Below are 17929 nucleotides of genomic sequence, written 5' to 3'. Positions count from 1 at the left end.
GAAGAAAGGAGAAGGAGTGTATGTATTTGCAGCGCGAAATTAAACCGGTGCGATCATACCAGCACTACAGCCCCGGATCCCATCAGAACTCCGCAGTTAAGTGTGCTTGGGCGAGAGTAGTACTCGGATCGGTGACCACCTGGGAAGCCCTCGTGTTGCACCTATTTTTTTTCGGATGGGTTGTTCGACGTTACGCGCGAATAGAATTATAAACCGCTGGTTCATTTACAAAGGTGAGTCACAGTGCCGGGGCATATTACTTGATATTAGAACGAGAAAGAGAGATGCAGAGAGCACGCACAAGGAAACAAATGACGGGAGGGGGGATGGGAGGAGAAAGAGTGTATGTATTTGCAGTGCAAAATGAAACATGAGGGATCACACCAGCACTAATGCAATGGATTCTATCAGAACTCCGCAATTAAGGGTGCTTGAGCGAGAAAAGTACTCGGATGGGTGACCTCCTGCGAAGTCCTTATATTTCACCCATTTTCTTGGGAGGTCCTCGTGTTGCACCCATCTTTTTGCAGATGATTCTTTCGACGTTACGCGCGACTTGATTTATAGTCCGCAGGTTTATTCGCAAATGTGAGTTATGGCGCCGTGGCATTTTATTTGATATTAGAACGAGTACGGGAGGTGCAGTGCGCACGTACAAGGAAACAAATGACGGGATGAGGAAGAAAAGAGAAGGAGTGTATGTGTTTGAAGCGCAAAATTAAACAAATGGCATCATACCAGCACTAATGCACTGGATCCCATCAGAACTCTGCAATTAAGTGTGCTTGGGCGAGAGTAGTACTCGGATGGCTGACCTCCTGGGAAGTCCTCACGTCGCACTAATTTTTTTCAGATGGGTCGTTCGACGTTACGCGCGACTGGAACGAGGGTCCGCTGGTTTATACGTAAATGTGAGTCAAGAAGCAGGGGCATTTTAATCGATATTAGAACGAGAAGGAGAGGTGCAGTGTGAACGCACAAGGAAACAATTGATGGGAGGGGGAGGGAAGGAGAAGGAGTGTATGTATTTTCAGCACGAAATGAAACAGGTGCGATCATACCAGCACTAACGCAACGGATTCTATCAAAACTCCGTAGGTAAGGGTGCTTGGGCGAGAGTAGTTCTAGCATGGGTTACCTCCTGCGAACTCCTTATATTTCACCCATTTTCTTAGGAAGTTCTCGTGTTGCACCCATTTTTTTGCAGATGATTCTTTCGACGTTACGCGCGACTTGAATTATGGTCCTCAGGTTTATTCGCAAATGTGAGTCACGGCACCATAGCATTTTACTTTATATTAGAACGAGCACGGGAGTTGCAGTGCGGACGCACAAGGAAACAAATGACGGGAGGGGGAAGAAATGAGAAGGAATTTATGTATTTGCAGCGAAGAATTAAATGGGTGCGATCATACCAGCACTAATGCACCGGATCCTATTAGAACTCCGCAATTAAGTGTGCTCTGGCAAGATTAGTACTCGGATGGGTGACCTCCTGGGAAGTCCTCGTGTCGCACCAATTTTTTTTCAGACGGGTCGTTCGACGTTACGCGCGTCTGGAACTAGGGTCCACTGGTTTATACGCAAATGTGAGTCAAGAAGCAGGGGCATTTTAATCGATATTAGAACGAGAATGAGAGGTGAAGTGTGAACGCACAAGGAAACAAATGACGGGAGGGGGAAGAAAGGAGAAGGAGTGTATGTATTTGCAGCGCAAAATTAAACTTATGCGATCATACCAGCACCAAAGCCCCGGATCTCATCAGAACTCCGCAGTTAAGTGTGCTTTGGCGAGAGTAGTACTCGGATGGGTGACCACTTGGGAAGCCCTCGGGGTGCACCTATTTTTTTTCGGATGGGTTGTTCGACGTTACGCGCGAATGGAATTATAAACCGCTGGTTCATTTACAAAGGTGAGTCACGGTCCCGGGGCATATTACTTGATATTAGAACGAGAAAGAGAGATGCAGAGTGTACGCACAAGGAAACAAATGACGGGAGGGGGGATGGGAGAAGAAAGAGTGTATGTATTTGCGGTGCAGAATGAAACATGATGGATCATACCAGCACTAATGCAACGGATTCTATCAGAACTCCGCAGTTAAGGGTGCTTGGGCGAGAAAAGTACTCGGATGGGTGACTTCCTGCGAAGTCCTTATATTTCACCCATTTTCTTGGGAGGTCCTCGTGTTGCACCCATCTTTTTGCAGATGATTCTTTCGACGTTACGCGCGACTTGATTTACGATCCGCAGGTTTATTCGCAAATGTGAGTCACCGCGTCGTGGCATTTTACTTGATATTAGAACTAGTACGGGAGGTGCAGTGCGCACGCACAAGGAAAGAAATGACGGGAGGAGAAAGAAAAGAGAAGGAGTGTATGTATTTGAAACGCAAAATTAAACAAGTGGCATCATACCAGCATTAATGCACTGGATCCCATCAGAACTCTGTAGTTAAGTGTGCTTGGGCGAGAGTAGTACTCGGATGGGTGACATCTTGGGAAGTCTTCGTATCGCAACAATTTTTTTTCAGATGGGTCGTTCGACGTTACGCGCGACTGGAACTATGGTCTGCTGGTTTATACGCAAATGTGAGTCAAGAATCAGAGGCATTTTAATCGATATTAGAACGAGAAGGAGAGGTGCAGTGTGAACGCACAAGGAAACAAATGACGGGAGGGGGGGAGGGAAGAAGGAGTGTATGTATTTTCAGCACGAAATTAAACAGGTGCGATCACACCGGCACAAATGCACCGGATCCCATCAGAACTCTGCAGTTAACTGTGCTTTGGCGAAAGTAGTACAATGATGGGTTACCTCCTAGGAAGTTCTCGTGTTGCACCCATTTTTTTTTTCAGATGTGCCGTTCGACGTTACGCGCGACTTTAATTATGGTCCACAGATTTATTCGCAAATGTGAGTCACGGCGCCGTGGCATTTTACTTGATATTTGAACGAGAACGAGAGGTGCAGTGCGCACGCACAAGGAAAGAAATGACGGGAGGGGGAAGAAAGGGAAAGGAGTTTATGTATTTGCAGCGCGAAATTAAATAGGTGCGATCATACTAGCATTAATGCACCGGATCCCATCAGAACTCCGCAGTTAAGTGTGCTTGGGTGAGAGTAGTACTCGGACTGGTGACCTCCTGGGAAGTCCTCGTGTTGCACTAATTTTTTTTTTCAGACGGGTCGTTCGACGTTACGCGCGACTGGAACTAGGGTCCACTGGTTTATACGCAAATGTGCGTCAAGAAGCACGGGCATTTTAATCGATATTAGAACGAGAAAAAGGGATGCAGAATGCACGCACAAGGAAACAAATGACGGGAGGGGGGATGGAGGGAGAAAAAGTGTACGTATTTGCAGCGCAGAATGAAACATGAGCAATCATACCAGCACCAATACAACGGATTCTATCAGAACTCCGCAGGTTAAGGGTGCTTGGGCGAGAGTAGCACTAAGATGGGTGACCTCATGCGAAGTCCTTATATTTCACCTATTTTCTTAGGAAGTCCTCGTGTTGCACCCATTTTTTTGCAGATAATTCTTTCGACGTTACGCGCGACTTGAATTATGGTCCTCAGGTTTATTCGCAAATGTGAGTCACGGCACCGTAGTATTTTAATTGATATTAGAACGAGCACGGTAGGTGCAGTGCGCACGCACAAGGAAACAAATGACGGGAGGGGGAAGAAAGGAGAAGTAGTTTATGTACTTGCAGCGCAGAATTAAACGGGTGCGATCATACCAACACTAATGCACTGGATCCCATCAGAACTCTGCAGTTAAGTGTGCTTGGGCGAGAGTAGTACTCGGATTGGTGACCACCTGGGAAGTCCTCGTGTCGCACCAATTTTTTTTCAGACGGATCGTTCGACTTTACACGCGACTGGAACTATGGTCCGCTGGTTTATACGCAAATGTTAGTCAAGAATCAGGGGCATTTTAATCGATATTAGAATGAGAAGGAGAGGTGCAGTGTGAACGCACAAGGAAACAAATGATGGGAGGGGGGGAGTGAAGAAGGAGTGTATGTATTTTCAGCACGAAATTAAACAGGTGCGGTCACACCAGCACAAATGCACCGGATCCCATCAGAACTCCGTAGTTAAGTGTGCTTTGGCGAAAGTAGTACAATGGTGGGTTACCTCCTGGGAAGTTCTCGTGTTGCACCCATTTTCTTTTTTTCAGATGTGCCGTTCGACGTTACGCGCGACTTGAATTATGGTCCGCAGATTTATTCGCAAATGTGAGTCACGGTGCCCTGGAATTTTACTTGATATTTGAACGAGAACAAGAGGTGCAGTGCACACGTACAAGGAAACAAATGACGTGAGAGGGAAGAACGGAGAAGGAGTGTATGTATTTGCAGCGCGAAATGAAACATGTGCGATCATACCAGCACTAATGCAACGAATTCTATCAGAACTCCGTAGGTAAGGGTGCTTGGGCGAGAGTAGTACTAGCATGGGTTACCTCCTGCGAAGTCCTTATATTTCACCCATTTTCTTGTGAAGTCCTCGTGTTATACCCATTTTTTTGCACATGATACTTTCGACTTTACGCGCGACTTGAATTATGGTCCTATGGTTTATTCGCAGATGTGAGTCACGGCGGTGTAGTATTTTACTTGATATTAGAACGAGAACGGGAGGTGCAGTGCGCACGCACAAGGATACAAATGACGGGAGGGGGAAGAAAGGGGAATGAGTTTATGTATTTGTAGCGCAAAATTAAACAGGTGCAATCATACCAGCACTAATGCACCGGATTCCGTCAGAACTCCGCAGTTAAGTGTGCTTGGGCGAGAGTAGTACTCAGATGGGTGACCTCCTGGGAAGTCCTCGTGTCGCACAAATTTTTTTTCAGACGGGTCGTTCGACGTTACGCGCGATTGGAACTAGGGTCCGCTGGTTTATCCGTAAATGTGAGTCAAGAAGCAGGGGCATTTTAATCGGTATTAGAACGAGAAGGAGGGGTGCAGTGTGAACGCACAAGGAAACAATTGATGGGAGGGGGAGGGAAGGAGAGGGAGTGTATGTATTTTCAGCACTAAATGAAACAGGTGCGATCATACCAGCACTAATGCAACGGATTCTATCAGAACTCCGTAGGTAAGGCTGCTTGGGCGAGAGTAGCACTAGCATGGGTTACCTCCTGCGAAGTCCTTATATTTCACCCATTTTCTTGTGAAGTCCTCGTGTTGCACCCATTTTTTTGCAGATGATTCTTTCGACGATACGCGCGACTTGAATTATGGTCCTCAGGTTTATTCGCAAATGTGAGTCACGGCACCGTAGCATTTTACTTGATATTAGAACGAGCACGGGAGGTACAGTGTGCACGCACAAGGAAACAAATGACGGGAGGGGGAAGAAAGGAGAAGAAATTTATGTATTTGCAGCGCGAAATTAAGCGGGTGCTATCATACCAGCACTAATGCACCGGATCCCATCAAAACTCCGCAGTTAACTGTGCTTGGGCGAGAGTAGTACTCGGATGGGTGACCTCCTGGGAAGTCCTCGTATTGCAACAATTTTTTTTCAGATAGGTCGTTCGACGTTACGCGCGACTGGAACTAGGGTCCGCTGGTTTATACGCAAATGTAAGTCAAGAAGCAGGGGCATTTTAATCGATATTTGAACGAGAAGGAGAGGCGCAGTGTGAATGCGCAAGGAAACAATTGATGGGAGGGGGAGGGAAGGAGAAGGAGTGTATGTATTTTCAGCACGAAATGAAACAGGTGCGATCATACCAGCACTAATGCAACGGATTCTATCAGAACTCCGTAGGTAAGGGTGCTTGGGCGAGAGTAGTACTAGCATGGGTTACCTCCTGCGAAGTCGTTATATTTCACCCATTTTCTTGTGAAGTCCTCGTGTTGCACCCATTTTTTTGCAGATGATTCTTTCGACGTTACGCGCGACTTGAATTATGGTCCTCAGGTTTATTCGCAAATGTGAGTCACGGAGCCGTGGCATTTTACTTGATATGTGAACGAGAACGGGAGGTGCAGTTCGCACGCACAAGGAAACAAATGACGGGAGGGGGAAGAAAGGAGAATGAGTTTATGTATTTTCAGCACGAAATTAAACTGGTGCGGTCACACCAGCACAAATGCACCGGATCCCATCAGAACTCCGCAGTTAAGTGTGCTTTGCCGAAATTAGTACAATGATGGGTTACCTCTTGGGAAGTTCTCGTTTTGCACCCATTTTCTTTTTTTCAGATGTGCCGTTCGACGTTACGCGCGACTTTAATTATGGTCCGCAGATTTATTCGCAAATGTGAGTCACGGCGCCGTGGCATTTTACATGATATTTGAACGACAACGAGAGGTGTAGTGCGCACGCACAAGGAAACAAATGACGGGAGGGAGAAGAAAGGAGAAGGAGATTATGTATTTGCAGCGCAAAATTAAACAAGTGCGATAATACCAGCACTAATACACCGGATCCCATCAGAACTCCGCAGTTAAGTGTGCATGGGCGAGAGTAGTACTCGGATGGGTGACCTCCTGGGAAGTCCTGGTGTCGCATTAATTTTTTTTTCAGACGGGTCGTTCGACGTTACGCGCGAGTAGAACTAGGGTCCACTGGTTTATACGCAAATGTGAGTCAGGAAGCAGGGGCATTTTAATCGATATTAGAACGAGAAGGAGAGATGCAGAGTGCACGCACAAGGAAACAAATGACGGGAGGGGGGATGGAGGGAGAAAACGTGTATGTATTTGCAGCGCAAAATGAAACATGAGCAATCATACCAGCACGAATGCAATGGATTCTATCAGAAATCCGCAAGTTAAGGGTGCTTGGGCGAGAGTAGCACTAGGATGGGTGACCTCCTGCGAAGTCCTTATATTTCACCCATTTTCTTAGGAAGTCCTCGTGTTGCACCCATCTTTTTGCAGATGATCTTTCGACGTTACGCGCGACTTGATTTATGGTCCGCAGATTTATTCGCAAATGTGAGTCACGGCTCCGTGGCATTTTACTTGACATTTGAACGAGAACGAGAGGTGCAGTGCGCACGCACAAGGAAAAAAATCACGGGAGGGGGAAGAAAGGAGAAGGAGTTTATGTATTTGCAGCGCGAAATGAAACAGGTGCGATTATACCAGCACTAATGGAACGGATTCTATCAGAACTCCGTAGGTAAGGGTGCTTGGGCGAGAGTAGTACTAGCATGGGTTACCTCCTGGGAAGTCCTTATATTTCACCCATTTTCTTGTGAAGTCCTCGTGTTGCACCCATTTTTTTGCAGATGATTCTTTCGACGTTACACGCGACTTGAATTATGGTCCTCAGGTTTATTCGCAAATGTGAGTCAAGGTGCTGTACCATTTTACTTGATATTAGAACGAGAACGGGAGGTGCAGTGCGCACGCACAAGGAAACAAATTACGGGAGGGGGAAGAAAGGAGAAGGAGTTTATGTATTTGCAGCGCGAAATGAAACAGGTGCGATCATACCAGCACTAATGCAACGGATTCTATCAGAACTCCGTAGGTAAGGGTGCTTGGGCGAGAGTAGTACTAGCATGGGTTACCTCCTGGGAAGTCCTTATATTTCACCCATTTTCTTGTGAAGTCCTCGTGTTGCACCCATTTTTTTGCAGATGATTCTTTCGATGTTACGCGCGTCTTGAATTATGGTCATCAGGTTTATTCGCAAATGTGAGTCACGGCGCTGTAGCATTTTACTTGATATTAGAACGAGAACGGGAGGTGCAGTGCGCACGCACAAGGAAACAAATGACGGGAGGGGGAAGAAAGGGGAATGAGTTTATGTATTTGCAGCGCGAAATTAAACAAGTGCGATCATACCAGCACTAATGCACCGGATCCCATCAGAACTCCGCAGTGAAGTGTGCTTGGGCGAGATTAGTACTCGGATGGGTGACCTCCTGGGTAGTCCTTGTGTTGCCCTAATTTTTTTTCAGACGGGTCGTTCGACGTTACGCGCGTCTGGAACTAGGGTCCGCTGGTTTATACGCAAATGTGAGTCAGGAAGCAGGGGCATTTTAATCGATATTAGAACGAGAATGAGAGGTGAAGTGTGAACGGACAAGGAAACAAATGACGGGAAGGGGAAGAAAGGAGAAGGAGTGTATTTATTTGCAGCGCGAAAGTAAACAGGTGCGATCATACCAGCACTAAAGCTCCAGATCCCATCAGAACTCCGCAGTTAAGTGTGCTTGGGTGAGCGTAGTACTCGGATGGGTAACCTCCTGGGAAGTCCTCGTGTCGCACTAATTTTTTTTTCAGATGGGTCATACGACGTTACGTGCGAATAGAATTATAAACCGCTGGTTCATTTGCAAAGACGAGTCACGGTGCAGGGGCATATTACTTGATATTAGAACGAGAAAGAGAGATGCAGAGTGCACGCACAAGGAAACAAATGACGGGAGGGGGGATGGGAGGAGAAAGAGTGTATGTATTTGCAGTGCAGAATGAAACATGAGGGATCATACCAGCACTAATGCAATGGATTCGATTAGACCTCCGCAGTTATGGGTTCTTGGGCGAGAAAAGTACTCGGATGGGTGACCTTCTTCGAAGTCCTTATATTTCACCCATTTTCTTAGGAGGGCCTCGTGTTGCACCCATCTTTTTGCAGATGACTCTTTCGACGTTACGCGCGACTTGATTTATGGTCCGCAGGTTTATTCGCAAATGTGAGTCACGGCGCCGTGACATTTTACTTGATATTAGAACGAGTAAGGGAGGTGCAGTGCGCACGCACAAGGAAACAAATTACGGGAGGGGGAAGAAAGGAGAAGGAGTTTATGTATTTGCAGCGCGAAATGAAACAGGTGCGATCATACCAGCACTAATGCAACGGATTCTATCAGAACTCCGTAGGTAAGGGTGCTTGGGTGATAGTAGTACTAGCATGGGTTACCTCCTGGGAAGTCCCTTATATTTCACCCATTTTCTTGTGAAGTCCTCGTGTTGCACCCATTTTTTTGCAGATGATTCTTTCGATGTTACGCGCGACTTGAATTATGGTCATCAGGTTTATTCGCAAATGTGAGTCACGGCGCTGTAGCATTTTACTTGATATTAGAACGAGAATGGGAGGTGCAGTGTGCACGCACAAGGAAACAAATAACGGGAGGAGGAAGAAAAGAGAAGGAGTGTATGTATTAGAAGCGCAAAATTAAACAAGTGGCATCATACCAGCACTAATGTACTGGATCCCATCAGAACTCTGCAGTCAAGGGTGCTTGGGCGAGAGTAGTACTCGGATGGGTGACCTCTTGGGAAGTCCTCGTATCGCAATAATTTTTTTTCAGATGGGTCTTTCGACATTACGCGCGACTGGAACTATGGTCCGCTGGTTTATACGCAAATGTGAGTCAAGAATCATGGGCATTGTAATCGATATTCGAACGAGAAGGAGAGGTGCAGTGTGAACGCACAAGGAAACAAATGATGGGAGGGGGGGAGGGAAGAAGGAGTGTATGTATTTTCAGCACGAAATTAAACAAGTGCGGTCACACCAGCACTAATGCACCGGATCCCATCAGAACTCCGCAGTTAAGTGTGCTTTGGCGAAAGTAGTACAATGATGGGTTACCTCCTGGGAAGTTCTAGAGTTGCACCCATTTTTTTTTTTCAGATGTGCCGTTCGACGTTACGCGCGACTTTAATTATGGTCCGCAGATTTATTCGCAAATGTGAGTCACGGCGCCGTGGCATTTTACTTGATATTTGAACGAGAACGAGAGGTGCAGTGCGCACGCACAAGGAAACAAATGACGGGAGGGGGAAGAAAGGAGATGGAGTTTATGTATTTGCTGCGCGAAATTAAACTGGTGCGATCATACCAGCACTAATGCAACGGATTCTATCAGAACTACATATGTAAGGGTGCTTGGGCGAGAGTAGTACTAGCATGGGTTACCTCCTGCGAAGTCCTTATATTTTACTCATTTTCTTAGGAAGTCCTCGTGTTGCACCCATTTTTTTGCAGATGATTCTTTCGACGATACGCGCGACTTGAATTATGGTCCTCAAGTTTATTCGCAAATGTGAGTCTCGGCACCGTAGCATTTTACTTTATATTAGAAGGAGCACGGGAGGTGCAGTGTGCACGCACAAGGAAACAAATGATGGGAGGGGGAAGAAAGGGGAATGAGTTTATGTATTTGCAGCGGAAAATTAAACAGATGAGATCATACCAACACAAATGCACCAGATCCAATCAGAACTCCGCAGTTAAGTGTGCTTTGGTGAAAGTAGTACAATGATGGGTTACCTCGTGGGAAGTTCTCGTGTTGCACCAATTTTCTTTTTTTCAGATGTGCCGTTCGACGTTACGCGCGACTTTAATTATGGTCCGCAGATTTATTCGCAAATGTGAGTCACGGCGCCACGGCATTGTACTTGATATTTGAACGAAAATGAGAGGTGCAGTGCGCACGCACTTGGTAACAAATGACGGGAGGAGGAAGAAAGGAGAAGGAATTTATGTATTTGCTGCGCGAAATTAGCAGGTGCGATCACACCAGCACTAATGCACCGGATCCCATCAGAACTCCGCAGTTAAGTGTGCTTGGGCGAGAGTAATTCTTGGATGGGTGACCTCCTGGGAAGTCCTCGTGTCGCACTAATTTTTTTTTCAGACGGGTCGTTCGACGTTACGCGCGACTGGAACTAGGGTCCACTGGTTTATACGCAAATGTGAGTCAACAAGCAGGGGAATTTTAATCGATATTAGAACGAGAAGGAGAGATGCGGAGTGCACGCACAAGGAAACAAATGATGGGAGGGGGGATGGAGGGAGCAAAAGTGTATGTATTTGCAGCACAGAATGAAACATGAGCAATCATACCAGCACCAATGCAACAGATTCTATCAGAACTCCACAAGTTAAGGGTGCTTGAGCGAGAGTAGCACTAGGATGGGTGACCTCCTGCGAAGTCCTTATATTTCACCCATTTTTTTGCAGATAATTCTTTCGACGATACGCGCGACTTGAATTATGGTCCTCAGGTTTATTCACAAATGTGACTCACGGCACCGTAGCATTTTGCTTGATATTAGAACGAGCACGGTAGGTGCAGTGCGCACTCACAAGGAAACAAATGACGGGAGGGGGAAGAAAGGAGAAGGAGTTTATGTATTTGCAGCGCGGAATTAAACGGCTGCGATCATACCAACACTAATGCACCGGATCCCATCAGGACACTACAGTTAAGTGTGCTTGGGCGAGAGTAGTACTCGGATGGGTGACCTCCTGCGAAGTCCTCGTGTCGCACCAATTTTTTTTCAGACGAGTCGTTCGACGTTACGCGCGACTAGAACTAGGTTCCGCTGGTTTATGCGCAAATGTGAGTCAAGAAGCAGGGGGATTTTAATCCATAATAGAACGAGAAGGAGAGGTGCCGTGTGAACGCACAAGGAAACAATTGATGGGAGGGGGAGGGAAGGAGAAGGAGTGTATGTATTTTAAGCACGAAATGAAACAAGTGCAATCATACCAGCACTAATGCAACGGATTCTATCAGAACTATGTAGGTAAGGGTGCTTGGGCGAGAGTAGTACTAGCATGGGTTACCTCCTGTGAAGTCCTTATATTTCATCCATTTTCTTGTGAAGTCCTCGTGTCGCACCAATTTTTTTTCAGACGGGTCGTTCGACATTACGTGCGTTTGGAACTAGGGTCCGCTGGTTTATACACAAATGTGAGTCAAGAAGTAGGGGCATTTTAATCGATATTAGAATGAGAATGAGAGGTGAAGTGTGAACGCACAAGGAAACAAATGACGGGAGGGGGAAGAAAGGAGAAGGAGTGTATGTATTTGCAGCGCGAAACTAAAGAGGTACGATCATACCAGCACTAAAGCCCCGGATCCCATTAGAACTCTGCAGTTAAGTGTGCTTGGGCGAGATTAGTACTCGTATGGTTGACCTCCTGGGAAATCCTCGTGTCGCACCAATTTTTTTTCAGACGAGTCGTTCGAAGTTACGCGCGTCTGGAACTAGGGTCTGCTGGTTTATACGCCAATGTGAGTCAAGAAGCAGGGGCATTTTAATCGATATTAGAACGAGAATGAGAGGTGAAGTATGAACGCACAAGGAAACAAATGACGGGACGGGGAAGAAAGGAGTAGGAGTGTATGTATTTGCAGCGCGAAATTAAACAGGTGCGATCATACCAGCACTAAACCTCCGGATCCCATCAGAACTCCGCAGTTAAGTGTGCTTGGGCGAGAGTAGTACTCGGATGGGAGTCCACCTGGGAAGCCCTCGTGTTGCACCTATTTTTTTTTCGGATGGGTTGTTCGACGTTACGCGCAAATGGAATTATAAACCGCTGGTTCATTTGCAAAGGTGAGTCACGGTGCCGGGGCATATTACTTGATATTAGAACGAGAAAGAGAGATGCAGAGTGCACACACAAGGAAACAAATGACGGGAGGGGGGATGGAAGGAGAAAGAGTGTATGTATTTGCAGTGCAGAATGAAACATGAGGGATCATACCAGCACTAATGCAACGGATTCTATCAGAACTCCGCAGTTAAGGGTGCTTGGGCGAGAAAAGTACTCGGATGGGTGACCTCCTGCGAAGTCCTTATATTTTACCCATTTTCTTGCGAGGTCCTCGTGTTGCACCCATCTTTTTGTAGATGATTCTTTCGACGTTACGTGTGACTTGATTTATGGTCCGCAGGTTTATTCGCAAATGTGAGTCACGGCGCCGTGGCATTTTACTTGATATTCGAACGAGTACAGGAGGTGCAGTGCGCATTCACAAGGAAACAAATGACGGGATGAGGAAGAAAAGAGAAGGAGTGTGTGTATTTGAAGCGCAAAATTAAACAAATGGCATCATACCAGCACTAATGCACTAGATCCCATCAGAACTCTGCAGTTAAGTGTGCTTGGGCGAGAGTAGTACTCGGATGGGTGACCTCTTGGGAAGTCCTCGTATTGCAACAATTTTTTTTCAGATGGGTCGTTCGACGTTACGCGCGACTTGAACTATGGTCTGCTGGTTTATACGCAAATGTGAGTCAAGAATCAGGGGCATTTTAATCGATATTAGAACGAGAAGGAGAGGTGCAGTGTGAACGCACACGGAAACAAATGATGGGAGCGGGGAGGGAAGAAGGAGTGTATGTATTTTCAGCAAGAAATTAAACAGGTGCGGTCACACCAGCACAAATGCACCGGATCCCATCAGAACTTTGCAGTTAAGTGTGCTTTGGCGAAAGTAGTACAATGATGGGTTACCTCCTGGGAAGTTCTCGTGTTGCACCCATTTTCCTTTTTTCAGATGTGCCGTTCGACGTTACGCGCGACTTTAATTATGGTCCGTAGATTTATTTGCAAATGTGAGTCACGGCGCCGTGGCATTTTACTTGATATTTGAACGAGAACGAGAGGTGCAGTGCGCACGCACAAGGAAACAAATGATGGGAGGGGGAAGAAAGGAGGAGGAGTTTATGTATTGGCAGCGCGAAATTAAACAGGTGCGATCATACTAGCACTAATGCACCGGATCCCATCAGAACTCCGCAATTAAGTGTGCTTGGGCGAGAGTAGTACTCGGATGGGTGACCTCTTGGGAAGTCCTCGTGTCGTACTAATTATTTTTTCAGACGGGTCGTTCGACGTTACGCGCGACTGCAACTAGGGTCCACTGGTTTATACGCAAATGTGCGTCAAGAAGCATGGGCATTTTAATCGATATTAGAACGAGAAAAAGGGATGCAGAATGCACGCACAAGGAAACAAATGACGGGAGGGGGGATGGAGGGAGAAAAAGTGTACGTATTTGCAGCGCAGAATGAAACATGAGCAATCATACCAGCACCAATACAACGGATTCTATCAGAACTCCGCAAGTTAAGGGTGCTTGGGCGAGAGTAGCACTAGGATGGGTGACTTCCTGCGAAGTACTTATATTTCACCCATTTTCTTAGGAAGTCCTCGTGTTGCACCCATTTTTTTGCAGATGATTCTTTCGACGATACGCGCGACTTGAATTATGGTCCTCAGGTTTATTCGCAAATGTGAGTCACGGCACCGTAGCATTTTACTTGATATTAGAACGAGCACGAGAGGTGCAGTGCGCACGCACAAGGAAACAATTGATGGGAGGGGGAGGGAAGGAGAAGGAGTGTATGTATTTTCAGCACGAAATGAAACAGGTACAATCATACCAGCACTAATGCAACAGATTCTATTAGAACTCCGTAGGTAAGGGTGCTTGGGTGAGAGTAGTACTAGCATGGGATACCTCCTGCGAAGTCCATATATTTCACCCATTTTCTTGTGAAATCCTCGTGTCGCACCAATTTTTTTTCAGACTGGTCGTTCGACGTTACGCGCGTCTGGAACTAGGGTCCGCTGGTTTATACGCAAATGTGAGTCAAGAAGCAGGCGCATTTTAATCGATATTAGAACGAGAACGAGAGGTGAAGTGTGTACGCACAAGGAAACAAATTACGGGAGGGGGAAGAAAGGAGAAGGAGTGTATGTATTTGCAGCGCAAAATTAAACAGGTGCGATCATACCAGCACTAAAGCTCCGGATCCCATCAGAACTCCGCAATTAAGTTTGCTTGGGCGAGAGTATTACTCGGATGGGTGACCACCTGGGAAGCCCTCGTGTTGCACCTATATATTTTCGGATGGGTTGTTCGACGTTACGCGCGAATGGAATTATAAACCGCTGGTTCATTTGCAAAGGTCAGTCATGTTGCCGGGGCATATTACTTCATATTAGTACGAGAAAGAGAGATGCAGAGTGCACGCACAAGAAAACAAATGACAGGAGGGGGGATGGAAGGAGACAGAGTGTATGTATTTGCAGTGCAGAATGATACATGAGGGATCATACCAGCACTAATGCAACGGATTCTATCAGAACTCCGCAGTTAAGGGTGCTTGGGCGAGAAAAGTACTCGAATGGGTGACCTCCTGCGAAGTCCTTATATTTCACCCATTTTCTTGGGAGGTCCTCGTGTTGCACCCATCTTTTTGCAGATGATTCTTTCGACGTTACGCGCGACTTGATTTATGGTATGCAGGTTTATTCGCAAATGTGAGTCACGGCGCCGTGGCATTTTACTTGATATTAGAACGAGAACGAGAGGTGCAGTGCGCACGCAAAAGGAAACAAATGACGGGAGGAGGAAGAAAAGAGAAGGAGTGTATGTACTTGAAGCGCTAAATTAAACAAGTGGCATCATACCAGCACTAATGCACTCGATCCCATCAGAACTCTGCAGTTAAGTGTGCTTGGGCGAGAGTAGTACTCGGATGCGTGACCTCTTGGGATGTCCTCGTATCGCAACAATTTTTTTTCAGATGTGTCGTTCGACGTTACGCGCTACTGGAACTATAGTCCGCTGGTTTATACGCAAATGTGAGTTAAGAAAAAGGGGCATTTTAATCGATATTAGAACGAGAAAAAGAGGTGCAGTGTGAACGCACAAGGAAACAAATGATGGGAGGGGGGAGGGAAGAAGGAGTGTATGTATTTTCAGCACGAAATTAAACAGGTGCGGTCACACCAGCACAAATGCACCGGATCCCTTCAGAACTCCACAGTTAAGTGTGCTTTGGCGAAAGTAGTACAATGATGGGTTACATCCTGGAAAGTTCTCGTGTTGCACCCATTTTCTTTTTTTCAGATGTGTCGTTCGACGTTACTCGCGACTTTAATTATGGTCCGCAGATTTATTTGCAAATGTGAGTCACGGCGCCGTGGCATTTTACTTGATATTTGAACGAGAACGGGAGGTGCAGTGCGCACGCACAAGGAAACAAATGACGGGAGGAGGAAGAAAATGGAAGAAGTGTATGTATTTGAAGCGCAAACTTAAAAAAGTGGCATCATACCAGCACTAATGCACTGGATCCCATTAGAATTCTGCAGTTAAGTGTGCTTGGGCGAGAGTAGTAGTCGGATGGGTGACCTCTTGGGAAGTCCTCGTATCGCGATAATTTTTTTTCAGATGGGTCGTTCGACATTACGCGCGACTGGAACTATGGTCCGCTGGTTTATACGCAAATGTGAGTCAAGAATTAGGGGCATTTTAATCGATATTAGAACGAGAAAGAGAGGTGCAGTGTGGACGCACAAGGAAACAAATGATGGGAGGGGGGAGGGAAGAAGGAGTGTATGTATTTTCAGAACGAAATTAAACAGGTGCGGTCACACCAGCACAAATGCACCGAATCCCATCAGAACTCCGCAGTTAAGTGTGCTTTGGCGAAAGTTGTACAATGATGGGTTACCTCATGGGAAGTTCTCGTGTTGCACCTATTTTTTTTTTCAGATGTGCCGTTCGACGTTACGCGCGACTTTAATTATGGACCGCAGATTTATTTGCAAATGTGAGTCACGGCGCCGTGGCATTTTACTTGATATTTGAACGAGAACGAGAGGTGCAGTGCGCACGCACAAGGAAATAAATGACGGGAGGGGGAAGAAAGGGGAATGAGTTTATGTATTTGCAGCGCGAAATTAAACAGGTGCGATCATACCAGCACTGATGCACCGGATCCCATCAGAACTCCACAGTGAAGTGTGCTTGGGCGAGAGTAGTACTCGAATGTGTGACCTCTTGGGAAGTCCTCGTATCGCAACAATTTTTTTTCAGAGGGGACGTTCGACGTTACGCGCGACTGGAACTATGGTCCGCTGGTTTATACGCAAATGTGAGTCAAGAATCAAGGGCATTTTAATCGATATTAGGACGAGAATGAGAGTTGCAGTGTGAACGCACAAGGAAACAAATGATGGGAGGCAGGGAGGGAAGAAGGAGTGTATGTATTTTCAGCACGAAATTAAACAGGTGCGGTCACACCAGCACAAATGCACTGGATCCCATCAGAACTCCGCAGTTAAGTGTGCTTTGGCGAAAGTAGTACAATGATGGTTTACCTCCATGAAAGTTCTCGTGTTGCACCCATTTTCTTTTTTTCAGATGTGTCGTTCGACGTTACGCGCGACTTTAATTATGGTCCGCAGATTTATTCGCAAATGTGAGTCACGGCGCTATGGTATTTTACTTGATATTTGAACGAGAACGGGAGGTGCAGTGCGCATGCACAAGGAAACAAATGACGGGAGGAGGAAGAAAAGAGAAGTAGTGTATGTATTTGAAGCACAAAATTAAACAAATGGCATCATACCAGCACTAATGCACTGGATCCCATCAGAACTCTGCAGTTAAGTGTGCTTGGGCGAGAGTAGTACTCGAATGGGTGACCTCTTTGGAAGTCCTCGTATCGCAATAATTTTTTTTCAGATGGGTCGTTCGACATTACGCGCGACTGGAACTATGGTCCGCTGGTTTATACGCAAATGTGAGTCAAGAATCAGGGGCATTTTAATCGATATTAGAACGAGAAGGAGAGGTGCAGTGTGAACGCACAAGGAAACAAATGATGGGAGGGGGGGAGGGAAGAAGGAGTGTATGTATTTTCGGCACGAAATTAAACAGGTGCGGTCACACCAGCACAAATGCACCGGATCCCATCAGAACTCTGCAGTTAAGTGTGCTGTGGCGAAAGTAGTACAATGATGGGTTACCTCCTGGGAAGTTCTCGTGTTGCACCCATTTTCTTTTTTTCAGATGTGCCGTTCGACGTTACGCGCAACTTTAATTATGGTTCGCAAATCTATTCGCAAATATGAGTCACGGCGCCGTGGTATTTGACTTGATATTTGAACGAGAACGAGAGGTGCAGTGTGCACGCACAAGGAAACTAATGACGGGAGGGGGAAGAAAGGAGGAGTGTATGTTTTTGCAGTGCGAAATGAAACAGGTGCGATCATACCAGTACTAATGCAACGGATTCTATCAGAACTCCGTAGGTAAGGGTGCTTGGGCGAGAGTAGTACTAACATGGGTTACCTCCTGCGAAGTCCTTATATTTGACCAATTTTCTTGTGAAGT

General features: G+C 46.3%; 1 non-coding gene and 30 pseudogenes across 1 annotated transcript; all 31 read left to right on the top strand.

Moving 5' to 3' along the window:
* The first annotated feature begins 45 nt into the window (after nt 1–45).
* LOC148244451 (5S ribosomal RNA) lies at nt 46–164 on the top strand (annotated as a pseudogene).
* Nucleotides 165–1401: 1237 nt separating this feature from the next.
* LOC148244450 (5S ribosomal RNA) lies at nt 1402–1520 on the top strand (annotated as a pseudogene).
* A 205-nt stretch (nt 1521–1725) lies between these two features.
* LOC148244449 (5S ribosomal RNA) lies at nt 1726–1844 on the top strand (annotated as a pseudogene).
* A 561-nt stretch (nt 1845–2405) lies between these two features.
* LOC148244448 (5S ribosomal RNA) lies at nt 2406–2523 on the top strand (annotated as a pseudogene).
* Nucleotides 2524–2727: 204 nt separating this feature from the next.
* Nucleotides 2728–2846, top strand: LOC148244447 (5S ribosomal RNA; annotated as a pseudogene).
* Nucleotides 2847–3053: 207 nt separating this feature from the next.
* On the top strand, nt 3054–3172 carry LOC148244446 (5S ribosomal RNA; annotated as a pseudogene).
* Nucleotides 3173–3735: 563 nt separating this feature from the next.
* On the top strand, nt 3736–3854 carry LOC148244445 (5S ribosomal RNA; annotated as a pseudogene).
* Nucleotides 3855–4058: 204 nt separating this feature from the next.
* On the top strand, nt 4059–4177 carry LOC148244444 (5S ribosomal RNA; annotated as a pseudogene).
* A 563-nt stretch (nt 4178–4740) lies between these two features.
* Nucleotides 4741–4859, top strand: LOC148244443 (5S ribosomal RNA; annotated as a pseudogene).
* A 559-nt stretch (nt 4860–5418) lies between these two features.
* LOC148244442 (5S ribosomal RNA) lies at nt 5419–5537 on the top strand (annotated as a pseudogene).
* Nucleotides 5538–6096: 559 nt separating this feature from the next.
* On the top strand, nt 6097–6215 carry LOC148244441 (5S ribosomal RNA; annotated as a pseudogene).
* A 209-nt stretch (nt 6216–6424) lies between these two features.
* Nucleotides 6425–6543, top strand: LOC148244440 (5S ribosomal RNA; annotated as a pseudogene).
* A 915-nt stretch (nt 6544–7458) lies between these two features.
* LOC148244439 (5S ribosomal RNA) lies at nt 7459–7577 on the top strand (annotated as a pseudogene).
* Nucleotides 7578–7812: 235 nt separating this feature from the next.
* LOC148244438 (5S ribosomal RNA) lies at nt 7813–7931 on the top strand (annotated as a pseudogene).
* A 205-nt stretch (nt 7932–8136) lies between these two features.
* Nucleotides 8137–8255, top strand: LOC148244437 (5S ribosomal RNA; annotated as a pseudogene).
* A 917-nt stretch (nt 8256–9172) lies between these two features.
* On the top strand, nt 9173–9290 carry LOC148244436 (5S ribosomal RNA; annotated as a pseudogene).
* A 204-nt stretch (nt 9291–9494) lies between these two features.
* LOC148244435 (5S ribosomal RNA) lies at nt 9495–9613 on the top strand (annotated as a pseudogene).
* Nucleotides 9614–10502: 889 nt separating this feature from the next.
* On the top strand, nt 10503–10621 carry LOC148244434 (5S ribosomal RNA; annotated as a pseudogene).
* Nucleotides 10622–11153: 532 nt separating this feature from the next.
* LOC148244433 (5S ribosomal RNA) lies at nt 11154–11272 on the top strand (annotated as a pseudogene).
* Nucleotides 11273–11831: 559 nt separating this feature from the next.
* Nucleotides 11832–11950, top strand: LOC148244432 (5S ribosomal RNA; annotated as a pseudogene).
* A 205-nt stretch (nt 11951–12155) lies between these two features.
* Nucleotides 12156–12274, top strand: LOC148244431 (5S ribosomal RNA). Its single transcript, XR_015816003.1, has one exon. It is a non-coding gene; the product is annotated as a 5S ribosomal RNA (ribosomal RNA).
* A 562-nt stretch (nt 12275–12836) lies between these two features.
* Nucleotides 12837–12954, top strand: LOC148244430 (5S ribosomal RNA; annotated as a pseudogene).
* A 203-nt stretch (nt 12955–13157) lies between these two features.
* Nucleotides 13158–13276, top strand: LOC148244429 (5S ribosomal RNA; annotated as a pseudogene).
* A 209-nt stretch (nt 13277–13485) lies between these two features.
* Nucleotides 13486–13604, top strand: LOC148244428 (5S ribosomal RNA; annotated as a pseudogene).
* A 916-nt stretch (nt 13605–14520) lies between these two features.
* On the top strand, nt 14521–14639 carry LOC148244427 (5S ribosomal RNA; annotated as a pseudogene).
* Nucleotides 14640–15850: 1211 nt separating this feature from the next.
* On the top strand, nt 15851–15968 carry LOC148244426 (5S ribosomal RNA; annotated as a pseudogene).
* Nucleotides 15969–16171: 203 nt separating this feature from the next.
* On the top strand, nt 16172–16290 carry LOC148244425 (5S ribosomal RNA; annotated as a pseudogene).
* A 207-nt stretch (nt 16291–16497) lies between these two features.
* LOC148244424 (5S ribosomal RNA) lies at nt 16498–16616 on the top strand (annotated as a pseudogene).
* Nucleotides 16617–16820: 204 nt separating this feature from the next.
* Nucleotides 16821–16939, top strand: LOC148244423 (5S ribosomal RNA; annotated as a pseudogene).
* Nucleotides 16940–17149: 210 nt separating this feature from the next.
* Nucleotides 17150–17267, top strand: LOC148244422 (5S ribosomal RNA; annotated as a pseudogene).
* A 204-nt stretch (nt 17268–17471) lies between these two features.
* LOC148244421 (5S ribosomal RNA) lies at nt 17472–17590 on the top strand (annotated as a pseudogene).
* The last annotated feature ends 339 nt before the right edge of the window (nt 17591–17929 follow it).

This window comes from Carica papaya, chromosome 8 (genome assembly GCF_054855325.1).
Source record: "Carica papaya isolate Zhongbai chromosome 8, ASM5485532v1, whole genome shotgun sequence".
In the NCBI taxonomy this organism is placed as follows: Eukaryota; Viridiplantae; Streptophyta; class Magnoliopsida; order Brassicales; family Caricaceae; genus Carica; species Carica papaya.
This window is presented reverse-complemented; position numbering and strand designations above follow the sequence as displayed.